General features: G+C 41.7%; 1 protein-coding gene across 1 annotated transcript in view; it reads left to right on the forward strand.

Moving 5' to 3' along the window:
- The first annotated feature begins 17,254 nt into the window (after positions 1-17,254).
- Positions 17,255-17,336, forward strand: part of MDM1 (Mdm1 nuclear protein) — a 37,661-nt gene continuing 37,579 nt past the window's right edge. The window contains exon 1 of the mRNA XM_060194965.1: positions 17,255-17,272. The gene's annotated coding sequence lies outside the window, so the exon portion shown is untranslated. The remainder of the gene's footprint in view (positions 17,273-17,336) is intronic.

The following is a 17,336-nucleotide window of genomic DNA, read 5'->3' on the forward strand; positions in this document are numbered from 1 at the left end:
GATTAGTGAACAAAAGCATAAGGTAGGGGGGGTACAACTCCACACAATTCCCAACACCCAATCCCCATAACCCACCCCCTCCCATGGTAGCTTTCCCATTCTCTATCCCTCTGGGAGCATGGACCCAGGGTCGTTGAGGGTTGCAGAAGGTAGAAAGTCTGGCTTCTGTAATTGCTTCCCCGCTGAACATGGGCGTTGACTGGTCGGTCCATACCCCCAGTCTGCCTCTCTCTTTCCCTAGTAGGGTGTGTCTCTGGGGAAGCTGAGCTCCAGGACACATTGGTGTGGTCTTCAATCCAGGGAAGCCTAGCCAGCATCCTGGTGGCATCTGGAACCTGGTGATTGAAAAGAGAGTTAACATATGAAGCCAAACAATTTGTTGAGCAATCATGGATCCCAAGCTTGGAATAGTGGAGAGGAAGTGTTAGGGAGGTACTCACTGCAAACTCTAGTGTAATCCTGCTTTCAGGTATATATTTTGCAGTAGTTTATGGATACGTGTGCACATAAGCTCTCTCTCACAGAAACTGGTGTATATCTAGGTTATGGGACTTTGTTAGAAAGTGAACTACCTGAGATGAAATTAGAGTGTACTATTAAAGGAAAGGTCTCACCCGAGTAATGAAGCTGAAGGGTTGTCATTCCACACGTGAAGTCTCTGGATACAGTCTGAGGTGAAGCATGTTGAGGTGGCAATCGTTGCTTTGGTTAGGTTGTGATCGGCGGATGCAATATTATTTGGTTTGGATTGTTCTCCCTTCTTTTGTACCTGACTGTTTCCCCCATCCTTGGACTGGGCTTCAGAGCTCGAAATATCTGAGGGTCTTTAGTGGAGGATTAGCAAGCACTGCAAGAAAATATTCTATTCTGGGAGTCGGGCTGTAGCGCAGCGGGCTAAGCGCAGGTGGCGCAAAGCACAAGGACCGGCATGAGGATCCCGGTTCGAACCCCGGCTCCCCACCTGCAGGGGAGTCGCTTCACAGGTGGTGAAGCAGGTCTGCAGGTGTCTATCTTTCTCTCCTCCTCTCTGTCTTCCCCTCCCTCTCTCCATTTCTCTCTGTCCTATCCAACAACAACAACAACAATAATAACTACAACAATAAAACAACAAGGGCAATGAAAGGGAATAAATAAATAAAATAAATATAAAAAAATAAAAAAAGAAAATATTCTATTCTATGAATCTAAAGAATACAGAACTAGTGAGCACAAGTGGTTATAGACTTTATATTAAAATTATATTTTTACTAAACAATGGTTCTATTCATGTTCCTTTGAAGAGAAGACCCATCTCTTAACAAGAATACCTGCTATGTGACTCCACCTGCCAGGAGGAGGCCAGCCCCCCCCCTTGGCAGGACTTCTGCTTGCTCTGGCCTCTGCTGGAGTTCCACAGCAGAGCACAAGACTTGGAAGGTGTTCTCAAATAGCGGCTGAATATGCATGGAGAGTACTTTCAGTTTGAAAGCTCACGTTTTCAATTCTGGGAAAAGGTCTTGCATTATCTCTGGTGATGTCCTTTGCTGTATTTATTTCCCCCCTATTTTTTTTTTCTTTTTCAGACTCCATTACAATGCCAGAATTTGGACCACCCTAGTGACTTAAACCTTTGATTGACTTTATTTCTTTTTTATGGATTTTTACATTCTTACATCTGATTCACTGGAGATGTTCTCAATTTTTCAAATAACTTTATATAGAATTTACTACATTGTTTTTTAATTTCTGAGTGTACATTTTTGTTCTCCCCTTACCTCATATACTGCTCTGCTTGTTGTGTTTACAGGCTAGATTGAAGAGTGTAAACAGAACATACCTTTATTCTTGTCTGGCTCTCTCAGTTAAATTTCCCTCCTGGATTCAATCTCTGCTAGAACCCAGACTTTTTCAATTACTCTTACATTAAAAGTAGACAAACAAACAAAAAAACCTCAAAACCAAAACAAACAAACAAAAACAACCCTCATCATATTTAGTCTCCTCTGGTTGCTGATTTTAAAAGTTCCCTTGCAATCTAAAGCTCTGACCTACTCCTCATTTCCCCTCCTCCTGTGCTGTCTCCCCAAACTTGCAACTGTGTGTGTATATGGGGGGAGGCTAGGGAAGATGCTCCCTATTTTGCAGTTGCTGTTTCTGACCCATCTAGGGCCCTGGCTCAGAAGGAGATAAGATTTAAAACAAACAAACAAAAACAAAACACCTCCTTTTCTCTTGTGCACTTTGTAATCTGATGATTTCCTGAAGCGGCAGGTGCGTAATTGCTGGCTTTGTCCCTTGAGGGGTATTTTGGAGATGTGCCCACTGAGGCTGGCTCATAGCAGCTCCCTTAAGTGGGTGGTGTTGTGCCTCACTGCCCACCAAGATCCCACCCTCAGCACCTGGACTTCTGGCAACCCACCTGCAGATCACATGTCCTTCCAAGCAATACATATAACCCCATGTTGGTGCCTTCTCCTGTGTTCATGTCGGCCCACAAGGACCCTTAGATATTCTTGCCCTCCTGTGGACAGAAGGGCAGCCTGTTCCTAATGCACCTGCCTCTTGTTATTCTGCCACTAAGCCTGCCATTTTGGTTGTAATCTTTCACATCTTGCTTCCCGAGGCAGGGGTTAGATAATAGCCTTTCTGTTGATATTTCAGAGTCCAGGGAATGTTCATTAAGCTCCCCAAGTGTCCCTTTGCTGCTCTTTTCATTTGGTTTGAGGTAAAAGAAAGTATGTATTTTTCCTTTTTCCAAAAGGTGAGTTTAAGGTGGGGAACATGGTGTGGAAAATACTGGATAACTGAGGGATGTCGGCATTAGTTGTTCTCCAACGAGAGGAAGAAAAGAGACCTTCTGATAATGTAGCTTTGTAAATAAACAATTCACCTGATACCACAGGCAGCAGATGTGTCTTAGTTTGGCCCTAAAGGTGACAACAATCCCTGCCACCTCACTTTAGGTCTGAATGCTGTATCTCTTACTCTCATTATTCTAGAATAGTTAAACATTTGTGGGGCCAGGTGATAGCTCACCTGGTTGAGTACACATGTTACAATGCACAAGGACCTGGGTTCAAGGCCCCAGTTCCCACCTGCAGGGGGAAAGCACCATGGGTGGAAAAGCAGGTCTGCAGCCCCTCACCCCTTATATATATGGAGAGAGAGGAAGGGATATATCTGGCTGTCTCTATCAAATAAAGATAATAAAAAATAAAAACATATGCCTCTTTATACTCACAGACATGGGGCATGATATTAAAAGAAGTATTTTGGGGGGCCAGGTGCTGGTGAATCTGGTTGAGCACATATATTACCAAGTGCAAGGGGGCCCAGTGGTTGCACACCTGGTTGAGTGTACATGTCACCAAGTACAAAGATCTAGGTTCAAACCTGACTCCCCACCTGCAGGGGGTCCACTTAATGAGCAGTGAAGCAGGTCTACAGGACTCTCTCTCTTTAAATTTTTTAAATTATCTTTATTTACTGGATAGAGACAGCCAGAAATCAAGAGGGTAGAGGGAGATAGAAAGAGAGACACCTGTAGCACTGCTTCACCACTCGCAAAGCTTTTCCCCTGCAGATGGAGACTGGGGGCTTGAACCTGGATTGAACCTGGGTCCTTGTGCATTGTAACGTGTGCGATCAATCAGGTGAGCCACCACCCAGCCCCCCTTATCTATCTCCTCATCCTCTCTCGATTTCTCTCTGCCCTATCTAATAAAAAGTATATATTTAATTTTTTTATTTGTGATCTATTAATAATTAATAAGATTGTGAGTTAAGAGGGGTATAATTCCATACAGTTTCCACCACCAGAGTTCTGTGTCCCATACCCTCCACTGGAAACAAAAAAGAAATGTTTTTACATACTCTGCTTTTCTGTAGATTTTTGAAGGGCTATTAATTAGAGAATAATTGTTAAAGATAAAATCAGTTGTCTGGGCATCAGACAGACCTGGCTCTGAGTTTCAGTTCTGTCACCTATTAGCGTGTAACCTCAGGCAAGTCATTGAATATCTCAAAATTTTAACTGCCAAAATATATTACCACTAATTCTTGTCTCCTAGATATGAGAATTGTCTGTGTGCTGCATTGTCTTTTGATAACTTGGAACCATCAGCATTACTCCCATTCAAGGCTGGGAATTGCCTTTCTCAAGGGCCTGCTTTTCTGTGTGGCTCCTGGATGGAGTTCCTGAATGAGACTTAAGAGACTTAGAATGATTCATGCACAACTCAAAGGGCAGATGTGGAAGGAGGCTATCATTCTTGCTATGTGGATGCCAGGACCCTTCAAGCTTCACCTGATATTGGCTCACGGCCGTCTCCATGAGCTCTCACCCTGCAGTTAGAGCAGGATTCTTGGACTTTTCCTATGAACTGAGTTGTTCCTCCTGGAAAATTGCAACTGTAGATATCAGTGACCACTCCTCTGACTGCCACCTACTGTTATAGAACTTTATTCCCTAGTTCCTTTCACATCTACCTGTCATTTCTATACAAACTCCCATATTGTAGTGCTTCTGTTTCCTGACAGAACCGTTCTACCACAGCATATATGTCTTTTTTAAAAATATTTATTTTATTTATTTATTCCCTTTTGTTGCCCTTGTTGTTTTATTGTTGTAGTTATTATTGTTGTTGTTGTTGCTGGATAGGACAGAGAGAAATGGAGATAGGAGGGGAAGACAGAGAGGAGGAGAGAAAGATAGACACCTGCAGACCTGCTTCACCACCTGTGAAGCGACTCCCCTGCAGGTGGGGAGCCGGGGTTCGAACTGGGATACTTATGCTGGTCCTTGTGCTTTGCGCCACCTGCGCTTAACCCGCTGCGCTACAGCCCGACTCCCTCTACCACAGCATATGTGTCTTAACACATGTAGCAAACAGATACTAGCACTCAGCAAGTATTAGACAATAACCATAAAGGTATTGTTCATGATAAATAGCAGACTGATATTGTCAAACTATGTCAGTTCATTGTTTAGAAATAGCAAAGATGAGTTATGTAACAAAGGTATCATTCCTACTATTTTTTGAAGGTATTGTTCTTAACACAATTCCAAGAATAGCTCACATATTGCTTTTCAGTTCACAGAGTATTTGCACATGCCTGTGTATTATTTTGATGAGATGAAGCATATGTTGGAAGTGGATAACACTTGCTTTTTTTTTTTTTTTAATAACCAAAGTTCATGAGCTCAAATAAGAAAGTGGTGTGTATTTGTAGATTGTACATCACTTGTTTGCATCAGCAAGGACTTGTCCCATAGCACTTTCAAATCTCATTAGATTTCTATGTCTTCTAGTGTTCTAGAGTCAGCTTCAAATTACAAGTAAGACGGAACAGAGAGCGAGGCAGTGGTGCACCTGGTTGAATGCACACATTACCATGCACAAGGGCCCTGTTCAGACCTCTGCTCCCCACCTGCAGGTGAAACAGCTCTGCATGTGTGTCTCTTTCTGTCTCCCTCTCTATCTCCTCCTCCCCTCTCAATTTCTCTCTGTCCTAACAAGTAAAATAGAAAGAACGAACAAACAAACGAGAAAACCCTCAATGCTGAGCACGTAGTTGCAGAGTATAGCTTTCCAATTAGTTTACTGAACACACACTTTATGACATTTGTAATGCATGGGAGTGAGCCATAAGTGGCAGTAGCCAATTTGTAAATGGCTGTTATTGGAATTAATTTAATTTTATTTTTTTATAATTGTTTTATTATTTTTAACTGGGGAATTAATGCTTTACATTCAACAGTAAGTACAATAGTTTGTACATGCGTAACATTCCCCAGTTTCCCATATAACAATACAACCCCCACTAGAATTAATTTTAGGGGGGAATTATTCATCTTCTTGGCTCATTCATATCGACATCTTTCTATGATAATACATTTTACATACTTATGGAGAAAAACACAATTCTTGATCCAGCTCCTAGATCGACTTCCTTTTCTTTGAATTGCTCCCCTCTAGTGTTGGGGGTCCTATGCTCCTTTCAGTTTCAAATTTCTTTGCCTGTGGAATTATATATACACCCATATATATATATGTATATATGCTGATATATATTTCTTTATTTATTGGGTAGAGGCAGAGAAACTGAGAGGGAAAGGGGAAATAGAGAGATACCTGCAGTACCACTTCCCCTCTGTAGGTTGGGTGACTGGTGGACTTGAGCCTGGGTCCTTGAGAATTGTAACATGTGCACTCCACTGGGTGCATCACCACCGGGCTCCCTACCTGCGGAATTTCTTCTTATTTTATTTTATTTATTTATTATTGCCATCAGGGTTATCGCTAGAGCTCCACACTATCACTATGAATCCACCTGTCTATGTGGGGGTCATTTTATCCATTAAAAATATTTTATTGTATAGGACAAAGAGAAATTGTGAGAGAATGGGGAAATAGAGAGGGAGATAGGAAAATAGACACCTAATAAAGAAATTTTAAAATAAACAAATAAATAAATAAATAGAAAAACACACCTGAATGTTGGTATGCTTCTAGTTCTGCTTCTGGGATCCCTTCTGTGACATTGCTTGATGTTGTGGTCTATTTACATGGTCATTCTGTTACATTGGTTTGGTCTCGCTCCCCCTGCCTCCGGGAGATTTTGGTTTAGTCCTCACTGGTTGGCGCTCTTCCCTTATCCATAACCCCTATCCTACATTCACATTCTGTGGTTCCTGACGCTGTGGCAGGAGGAGAAGGATGCAGGACAGAATGGGGTTGTGATTAGAGATTAGTTTTTGAACCTCATCCCCACTCACTCGTGAATAAAGAGATACTGCTCTCCAGCTCAGCCATGAGTCCCTGGTCGTCTGTCTCCCGCCCACGAAGCTAGCCCGGCATACTGGCACCCTGGACTGGGACTGACACCTGAAGACCTGCCTCGCTGCTCATGAAGTGTGCCCCCTGCAGGTGGAGATCAGGTGCTTACCCCATGTCCTTTGCACATGGCAACCATGGAAATTCTACAATGTATTTCTGGCTCCTGGATCTGACTTTCCTCATTGTCTGTATTCCAAGAATCTCTGGAAGCACGAGACTGTGATGATCCACTCAGCATGACATTATGCCATAAAAGAGGTGAAAAGAAACAGCATGAGGTCCTGAGTTTGAGCCTCCGCATTGCATGTGCCAGAGTAATGCTATCTGTGTCTTTCTCATAAACAAATAAATATTCTTTTTAAAAATGCTTAGAATAGGTCTTCACTATTCTCCATTAGTTTGAAGGGGCAAGGCAGTAGAAACTGAGTGGGCTTATTGAATTCTCTGATGTCCTTTTGTTTTCCATACTCCATTTGGACATATTAATTGTTCCTGAGTCTAACTCATGTACCAATTTTAGATAACCTCTTCCCACTAGGGCCATGTGAGACTATCCCTTTGAAGCCAAAGTTTTATAAGTACAATTCCTAAAACCTATTTCATAGGTAGTGGTCAATGATATGGAAATAATTCCTTTAAATTTATATGTGCAGTAGGTTACAGTTGTGCATGGCAGTTTCTACTCTGTTAAATATCATTGATTCAATTAATAGAAGTTGAGAGGCTGAGAATGCACAACACGTTATTAAGATTTTTTTTTTTTTATGAGCTCACTGTTGCAGCAAAGTGTACATACAGTTTTAAAGGAGCCAACAATTACAAGTCACTAAGGTGAAGGAAACAGATTTATGTCCTGGAAAATGCTTGGGCTCATATTGACACTTGATATGGCATTAATAATGGAGAAAACCAGTGATTTCAGAAGGAATAATGATATATATTTTCTCTTCATCAGCAATTGTTAAGATATATATGCATTAACTGTGGTAAAGTAATATATATATATATATATATATATATATTACCTTGCAGGGCTGTTAAGAAGGTGGGTAGTATCCTGTAATCTAATCTAATACATGACATCTGGCTTTAAAATTGATGCTTCTCATTCTGCAGAGTCAGCTATTCCAGAAAAAACAACTGTGTCCTGTGGGTGCTTTCATAGGAATGGTGATTTAACACAAATAACAATCAGTGAATCAAAGCAAAAGCAAAGATTTTCAACAGGGAAGATATTAAAATGAAAGGAATTTTGTACCCCCAAATTTTGCTCCCTGTGTCTTATTCAGGAGGGACAAAACATATTTTTATGGTATGTAAGACTTACAGTGATTTATGCTTTGTTGATAATTACTTTACTTAACCATAGCTGTGTATGGTAAGTCAGACAGACAGACACACACACACACACACACACACACACACACACACACACACACACACACACGTGGGGGGAGCACCATCTTGTCCTCCTGGAGTCCCTCCAAAATATGCCCTCTCCCATTCAAATCCAGAAGCTGTATTTTGTCAACAAAGGCATCCTGTAACTAAAAGTCTGGAGGGCAAATTGCACTTGGCTCATTGATAAGTCTTAATTACAGACCCAGTTTTTTTTTTCAGTTCTTCCAGGCATTAATACGAAGTGTCAGCAGTTCTGATTCTGAGATAGAATCCGTTGATTTAATTTTGTCTTTTTTTTTTTTCAGTTCTGCAATCAGAAATTCATTCATATGAAGAAAAAGCAGTTACTACCTATGGCAAACCACCAAAGAAATATTTGTCAGACTGATTGCTTATTGGTAAAGGCTGAGCTCAAAGTCAGCACAGGAAAACCCAAGTAAATGTGACCCAAAAGGAAGTTACAGAACTCAAAAGTATTATCAAGTTTGTAAACTAACGTCCTAGTCATCCTGTGAGGTATTTCAGAGAAAGCCATCTGTATTTATACACCAGGCTGATGTGGCCTTGTGTTGCTATGATAAAGCAGCAGCCACTAAAACACTGTCACTCTGATTTCTGAGGCAAGGAAAAAAGAGGCACTACAGACAGCAAGTAATTTATCTTGGGGTATGGGTGGGGGGACGCGACAATTTTGAGCAAATGTTATTTAAAATCTTGCCCAGAATCACCTGACCTAGATTCAGCTAGCTGGGCGAGAACAAAAGAGAAAAAGTGAAAGGTCTTCTAGATCAGGTGTTACCTAGGATGGAATTAAAAGCAGCCCCCCACTCCCCATCCTCCCATCCCCCCTTATCCAGCCTGCTCTTCGGTTGCCAGGCTTGGATCAAAGTATCTGGTGTGAGACTGAAAAGCACCTTCTGAATCCCAGGGTGTCCACATTTAGCCCCTTCCTCGCTTCCTTCTTTCTCTTTATTTCCTGTGTTTTGTGTGTGTATGCACGTCTGTCCCCTGCTCCACTGGCGTCAGACTTGAAGGCAGAGAGTATGTCTTAGTCAGCTTTGTATCTTCTTTCTTCTAGTCCCTTGCCTAAGAGTGTCTTAATATGTAGAATACTTGGTTTTGTTTGTTAAATGGAAATAAAGAAGCGGGTACAAACTCTACGTGGTTTCAATCACTACTGAGAAATATTACACACATACTAGATTTTTATTCTATTATTATTATTTTAAACACAGGGAATGCACACAGAGAACGAAAGGCCATAGCACCTAAGCTTCCTTCAAAGTGGTAGGGAGCCAGGCCCATGTATGTAGGTCACATACATGGCAAAGCAGCACATCATCAAGTGAGCTATTTCACTGGCCCTTGCTAGATGATTTAAACAATGAGCAATATATAGATATGTTTATATTTTAAATGCCAATAAAATTTGCTTTAAAGAAACTTGACGTACTTAAAAATATGTATTTGATAGAGAAAGCAAAATTGAGAGGAGAAGGGGAAAGAGAGAGAGAGAAGCCTATAGCACTCCTTCAGTTTGTGAGGGTCTCACCTTGCAAATGGGGATCAGGGGCTTGAACTTGGGTCCTGCACATTGGAACATATATGCTCAACTGGGTGTGCCATCACTTGGCCCATATCTTGACCCATTTTTATAAAATAGCAATCACAGCCTTACTGTGTGATGTCTATCAACAAAGTGACTCTCAGAAGGATCAATGAAAAGAGTTATTTTAAATACAGAGGATAGCCTTAATGATAATTATTAATACCTTAAAAGTTTCCCCAGGGTCATAATTAAGTTGAATAAAATATTATTTTCATAGCTTCTGCTAATGGAATGGGACTCATGAGTGAAGAAAAAGTCTCTGTGAATAATGACATCATTTTTTTTTCCTCTTTGCCTTTTATCCCAACTGATGATATGTTTTTCCATGCCTGTTTAAAATTTAGAGCCACCCATGTGAACTCATAAAAAGATGCCTCTTTCTTGCTAAGGGTTGTACGCATGTATGCAAGTTAATCAGCTACTGTCCTTGTAGGCACTACAGATCCTTTGAGCACTGTACCTCCCTGTTGTGTTTGCTGAGTGGACATGAGAGAGACAGGGTGGAAGATGTGGGGGGAGTGGGGTATGTCCTCCTGTGCTCCCTTTTTTACTTCTCAGCAGGACCTTGACAGTGGGAGTGGCCTTTTCACGCCACAGCAGCAGTTGGTTGCAATCTTCTGTCTTCCTTTCTTTTCTAGTCATTTCCAGAGGCAGCCTTATCTTGGCCCCGCCCTCTGACACACCAGCACCAGCACCAGCACCAGCACCAGCTGGGCAGCGACTCTTTCTCTGAATCCTGAAATGAAGCCTTACAAGGACACAGCAGTGTTCCAGTACCTTACCAGTTTTTTCCTTTCCTTCTCCTCCTCCTCCTCCTCCTGCTCCTCCTCCTCCTGCTCCTTTTCCACTTCCTCCTCCTCCTTCACCTCCCCATCTCTTCTTTTCTTTTCTCAGGTATGTGAACTGCTGCTTCTTGGAACAAATACCCTTTTCCTTTTTTATTTTTTTAAATTTATTTTTAGATTTGCACTATTTTTAGATTTGTAACAGGAGGTGGTTCAATATAGCACAGGATTTGTGTGCATGAGGTAACTGGCTCAATCCTCAGCACCTCATATACCAGGATGATGGTTTCTTTCTCTCAGAAAATAATTTAATAGATAATTATAACTAGATTTGTGGAGTGAGGTGGTTAAGTGCACGTTACCATACATAAGGACCCCACCTCTCCAGATTCAAAGGAGGTCTTGAAACCTTACATCAGGCTCAACCTGACGCTGTTGACTGGCTACGGAAGAAGGGCAAACGCTAGAAGAAGAAGAAGAAGAAGAAGGACCCCACTTCAGTCCCTGGTCCCCATCTGTAAGGAGAAAACTTCACAAGTGGTGAAATATTGCTGCAAGTCTCTCTCTGTCTCTCTCTCACTTTCTATCTCCTTCCCTCTCAGTTTCTGTCATATAAAATAAATAAAGTTAAAAATAGATTTGTGGGAGTCAGGCGGTAGCGCAGCGGGTTAAGCGCAGGTGGCACAAAGCGCAAAGACTGGCCTAAGGATGCCAGTTCAAGCCCCTGGCTCCCCACCTGCAGAGGAGTCGCTTCACAGGCAGTGAAGCAGGTCTGCAGGTGTCTGTCTTTTTCTCCCCCTCTCTCTGTCTTCCCCTCCTCTCTCTATTTGTCTCTGTCCTATCCAACAATGATGACATCAATAACAATAATAACTACAACAATAAAAAACAAGAGCAACAAAAGGGAATACATAAGTAAATATTGTAAAAAAAATTTTTTCAAATAGATTTGTACAGGGGATGGGGAAACAGCATAATGATTATGCAAATGACTTTCATCCCTGAGGCTCTAACAGTTCAATCCCTAACAGTATCAGAAGCCAGAGCTGAGCCAGGCTTTGCTTTACAAAAATCTTTGCATTAAGTTTTAATTGAAGACATTAAAAAAAGTAACCACTCATAATTCACTATTAAACTTTGATAGTTAAACTGTCATGTAGATCTGAAAACTCCATACACCTGTATTTTCTGCCCTTCATTTCAGAGTAAGATTATGAAGAAAAGGTTCAAAATATTTATAAGTCAAAACCCAACTGAGTTAGAAATGAAATACACAGAGGGCAAAATCTATACGCAGCTGTGCTGTAAGAGCATAAGCATCATTTAGCTCAGGTGTATGAGCTGAAAACATTTTTAGTTTATCTCTCATACACAAAGAAGCAGGTGCAGTAGCACAGCTGAATCATGAAAACCCCAAACAAATCATTTTTGAAAATGAATTTTATATTATCCTCTCTTCTTCCATATTGTTTTATTGACATATCACTGCAGTATGATAGCATGTAGGTTTTAGGTCTGCATTGTGGAAAATAAACATGTGCACCCCTTTTGGTCTGATCTTATAGCTTCCATAGCCCTTCACTTCTAACTCCTCCCCCCTCACTTTCTAGTAACCATTATCCAGTAAATAATTTTCCACCTGCCTCTACACCTGTCCTTACTCTGGTTTCTCATCTCCTATGCCTGCATCTTGAACAGGTAACCACTTGAGAGGAGGTGGTGGTAAGTGGGTCATGGAGGAAGTGTCAGCAAACATAAAAGTGCAAATCTGGTCCTAACTATGTGGTCAGTCCAATCAAATTGTTCAGTCACATACCCAGAGATAAATACAATTATTGTTTTTGTTTCTGTTTTGCCTCCAGGGTTATTGCTGGGGCTCAGTGCCTGCGCTATGATAATCCACTGCTCCTGTGGCCATCATTTTTATGTTTTTGATAGGACAGAGAGAAATTTAGAGGGGAAGGAGAGGGAGAGAGAGAGACACCTGCAGACCTGCTTCACCGCTTCTGAAGCAACTGCCCTGCAGGTGGGGATCCAGGGGCTCCAACCCAGATCCTTGTGAGCATCCCCGTGCATTGTACTGTGTGCGCTTAACTTGGTGTGCCACCAGCCAGATCCCAATTCTTATTTTTTAAGGCTAATTCCCTGACCCATCTGTCCAGTTGTCTTCCTGTAACCTATTTCATGGGCAGTGAGCTTGGCTGCTCCACTATGTCTGACTGAGGAGGCTGGGGCAGGGTTCAGGGGACAGGCAGTGGGTATAGTTTATAGTAAACCTTCTTTGTGGGAGTTTCTCTTGTGGTTTTTGTCTTCCTAGCTGTACCCTGATGTATTGATAAAGCGCCTGCAGGACCTGGCTGACCAAGATCAACCAGGTAAGAAGGCTCCCAGGATCACGCCTGCTGCTTGGCTTGTTCTTGCTTTGGGCCCTGGAGGAGCTGTGGCTTATCTGCCTTGACCGCAGCAGATGGACTGTTAAATTCTTTCCAGCTTTCATTACTGGAAACAATGGGCCGAATAATCTTGGTTGGATATTTTCTCACATATGGTTAAGTCTATCTGTAAGGGGAATTTGTGAAAGTAGAATTGCTGAGACAAAACGTTTCCCAACTGCCATTACAAAGAATATAAGAATCTAGTCTCAGGAAGTAGACACTTCTCCCTGCACGGGGACAGGCATGATACCCTTCCTGATCCCAGGGTGAGGACCTGAGCTGGTGGCGGAAATGCTCCCCTAGACAGAGTGAACTCTACCATGTGAAGAATCACTTTCTTTTTCATTTTCTGATTTTTAAAACATTTTTAAAAAAACTTATCTTTATTTATTGGATAGAGACAGCCAAAAACCAACAAGGAAGGGGGAGATAGACAGAGAGACACCTGCAGCATTGCCTTACCACTCACAAAGCTTTCCCCCTGCAGGTGGGGATGGGAGGCTCGAATCCGGGTCTTTGTGCATTGTTACAATGTGCGCTCAACCAGGTGTGCCACCTCAGAATTGTCATCCCCTAAGAATTATCTTCTGACCTAGCCTTCATAGACATGCTTTGTTTTGTTTTGGCTTTTAAAACATCAAACCTCACCCTCTTTTTTTTTTTTTACCCCCAACAACTACAAGCAAGTTTTAACTTAGATATACGAAACAATGTATGATACCATTTAGGATGCCTGACTTGCTGTACTAGAATAATGCATCTAGTGCTCAGTGACCTACTAATTTTCTCTCCACTGAGTTACAACCAGTACTCAGACCAGTCAGTAGTGTGGTGATGTATTAGAACTTTGGTTGTGGAAAGTGGCAGTGCTGGGGCTGGGTGGTGGCGTACCTGGTTAAACATATATGTTTCAGTACACAAAGACCCAGGTTTTAGCCCCAACCCCCACCTGCAGGGGAAAAGCTTTGCGAGTGCTTTGTGGTGAAGCAGTGCTGTCTCTCTCTCTCTCTCTTTCCCCCTTCCTCTCTTTTCCCATTCCCTCTCAATTTCTGGCTGTCTCTATCCATTAAATAAATAAAGATAATTTTTTTTTTAAAGTGGCAGTCCAGCAGCTCAGCTTTAAGCATCTCATCTAGCATCCCCTTCCTCAGTGTCAGTCTGGACCCCAGTCCGTTGGTTTAAAGTATACTAACCTTTTTTTTTTTCCTTTGATATATTTGTACTTTACTGTGTAAAGTTTGCCTATAGGACAGTGTATCTCCTTTATGACAATAAAATATACAGTACCCTACTGAATAAACAGTTAAGACATATCAATGGTGTGATTTACATCAGGTTCAACCTGATGCTGTTGACTGGCTACGGAAGAAGGGCAAACGCTAGAAGAAGAAGAAATGGTGTGATAAATGATGCAAAAATGTCAACAAACTATCTAAAGCCACTTGACAAACCCACTACCAGTAGAGTACATTAGGCCTGAAATATTTATACCCAGTGGCTCCTCATTTACTGACTTATTTGTTTACTGAATGGGTTTTAGGAACATAACTCTACCACTAAGCGAAGACTTCCTTGTATAAGCACTGTGTGTGGGTCAGAAGATAGCTTACCGAGTATAGTACCCATGTAATGATTCAGGAAGTCCCAGGTTTGTGTCCTAGCACCACAGAGGAACACTATGGCTTGAGGCAGGAGGAGCCCCATAGATGGTGGAGCAATGCTGTGGTATTTTCCTTGATGTTTCTGTCTTTCTGAAATAATAAAGATAATAAAAACTTGACCAAGGGAGCTATGAAACAGTTCATGCTGGGAACTGCAAAACCAAAGACCAAACCAGTCAGCCAACCAATCAATCAATCAATCAAAAGAAAAAACAAAAATCAAACAAGCAAGTGAATAGCAAGCTTTTTCTATCAAAGTTTTACCACTTTGAGTCACCCCACCTTTACCTGAAATCCAGCCCCACAGTGGATGGAGGTGAAGCAGGACCTACCTTAAATCAGCTGGTGTGCACCTTGGAAATCACCATCCTTGTTTAGGTTCTCAAAGAGACTGTTATCATGGGAGAAGGAGCCAGCAGGTTCTGAATGTCAAGCACATGCTTGAGCATGCAGCATATGATGGAGAAAAGGAAGACTAAGATACAAATAGAAATGCTCTCAGTGACCCGTCGATAGGCACTTAATGCAGGGTCACACTAAAAGGGGAGAGAAACACAGTGACACTGACCACAGTCAACGGTGTGGATAGTCTGAGGAAGCTTCAAATAGTGCTCAGGGAAGACTTAGTGCTACATGGATGTGACTGTGGTGAGCAGCAGTGAGAGTCACACAGGGCAGAGTAGCTGAGCATACTGGGCTTAGTACCTGTAAGTACTTGTGAAACACTTCCTTGGAATTCCCTGGAATGCTTAGGGAGCATCCTCCGGGGTTTGCTCCCTGCAGTAGTAGAGTTTAAGAGCTACTAAAACACAGGTTACAAACTTTAAAAGGTTGCTTCTTTTTTCATTTCTACATCTTTGCTTAAGCTAGGGGTATGTTATTATTTTAAAATCACAAAATAAAATCTTCCTTGAGTTATTCTTTTTTTTAAAAAATATGTATTTATTCCCTTCCTTTTATTGTCCTTGTTTTTTTTTTTTTTTTATTGTTGTGGTCGTTGTTGGAAAGGACAGAGAGAAATGGAGAGAGGAGGGGAAGACAGAGAGGGAGAGAGCCACTAGTGAAGCGACTCCTCTGCAGGCAGGGAGCTGGGGGCTCAAACTGGGATCCTTATGCCAGTCCTTGTGCTTTGCTCCATGTGCGCTTAACCCACTGCACTACCGCCCTACTCTCGTTAGTTATTCTTATAACACATCTCAATAAACTTAGGTTGTGACTAAAGTAATTTTTATCATGTGTGGTTCAATTTTCTTATCATTTCACTTTAAAGCTGTCTGTGCAACTAGAATGGTGTCTTTCCAGTCCTGTAAGATCTAGGCTCCCTTCCTGCAATGGACTTCTGTTTTATGTTCCACTGTGTCTTGATTGTGCCATTCTTAATTTACATGACAGAGATGCTGTCACCACCAATTAACATTTACCAAGAGCCCTCTGTATGCATGACTGCAGAGGGATTAATTTAATATTCTCTTTGATGCAGATATCAGTTGGCTCCTTCAAATGAATTTTTAAGTGATGATGGAGAAGAACAGAGACATCAATTCTAATTCAGGAAGACAAGCCTTTGCATCAAGGATTGACATTAATATTTGAAAGCTGAAAGGTATACTTTTGTTCAGTCAATAAAATGAAAAACGAAAAGTTCATTGTTTCTCAAACCTGGCATTATTCCATTAAGACATCAGTCTTTTGTCCTGTTTCCCTCTTTATTTCATGGCTTCTAATTTACAAAACTGTTACTGCATTCCCCCTCCCCTTCCCCCAGGCTTTTTCTAGTCATTTTCTTCCCATAGGAATGACTTCCTTTTCAGTGCCTATAGCCTATAGGGTTTTCTAGTTATATCTCTTGTTTGGAAATTTGACACACCATACACTATTGAGTAAATTCATTCATTCTCCTAAGTATTTTACATTACTGTGTAGGACAATGTACTTTTTTTTTTTTTTTTTTCCATTTTCAGCGTCAGCATAATTTTTCTGCCAGTAGTAGAATCTCAAGAAGTATGTATTCATATTCGTGGTTATAATCTGTTAACAAAACTTTATTTGAAAAAAAATGGCAAGAGGAGATACAAGACTTTGATATTTGAGACGCAGCCTTGGCTAATGTTGAGATCTTTTTGGTGGTGGGCAGAGGCGGGCAGGGCGATTGAGTACATCACTGGAAGTCAGCAGCAGTTTGTCTTTCAAGATTCACTAAAGACTTCTTTTTTTTTTCTTTTTTGCTTGCATTAGCTCTATTTATTTTTTGATCTCTCCCTTTTGGTGTGACAGTATGTAGCGCCACGCAGCAGATGGTCGTTGGAATTTGACATGCAGGAGAGTAGACCTGAACACGGTCTTTGTAGCAAAAGAAAAAAAAAGGGTTCCGCATGTCATGCTCTTTGGAATGAAGATAACCCCTTTATGTTTTATGACGTCAAGAACTGGGCCCAACAAGTCCGGCGATCCCCGAACCCCAGGAGCACTCAGATCCATTGTGGCGCAGCAGCACGCTTCTAGCCCTCCCCAAGACTAAGCTCCCGCGGGGGCTCCGCCCTCCCCGCTTCCGGGAACCTCATTGGTCGGCCTTCCGCTAGCTCTGTGTTAGCCCTAGGGACTGGAGAGGGGAGGCGGGTGTCTCTCTT

This window comes from Erinaceus europaeus, chromosome 7 (assembly GCF_950295315.1).
Source record: "Erinaceus europaeus chromosome 7, mEriEur2.1, whole genome shotgun sequence".
NCBI classification, from domain to species: Eukaryota; Metazoa; Chordata; class Mammalia; order Eulipotyphla; family Erinaceidae; genus Erinaceus; species Erinaceus europaeus.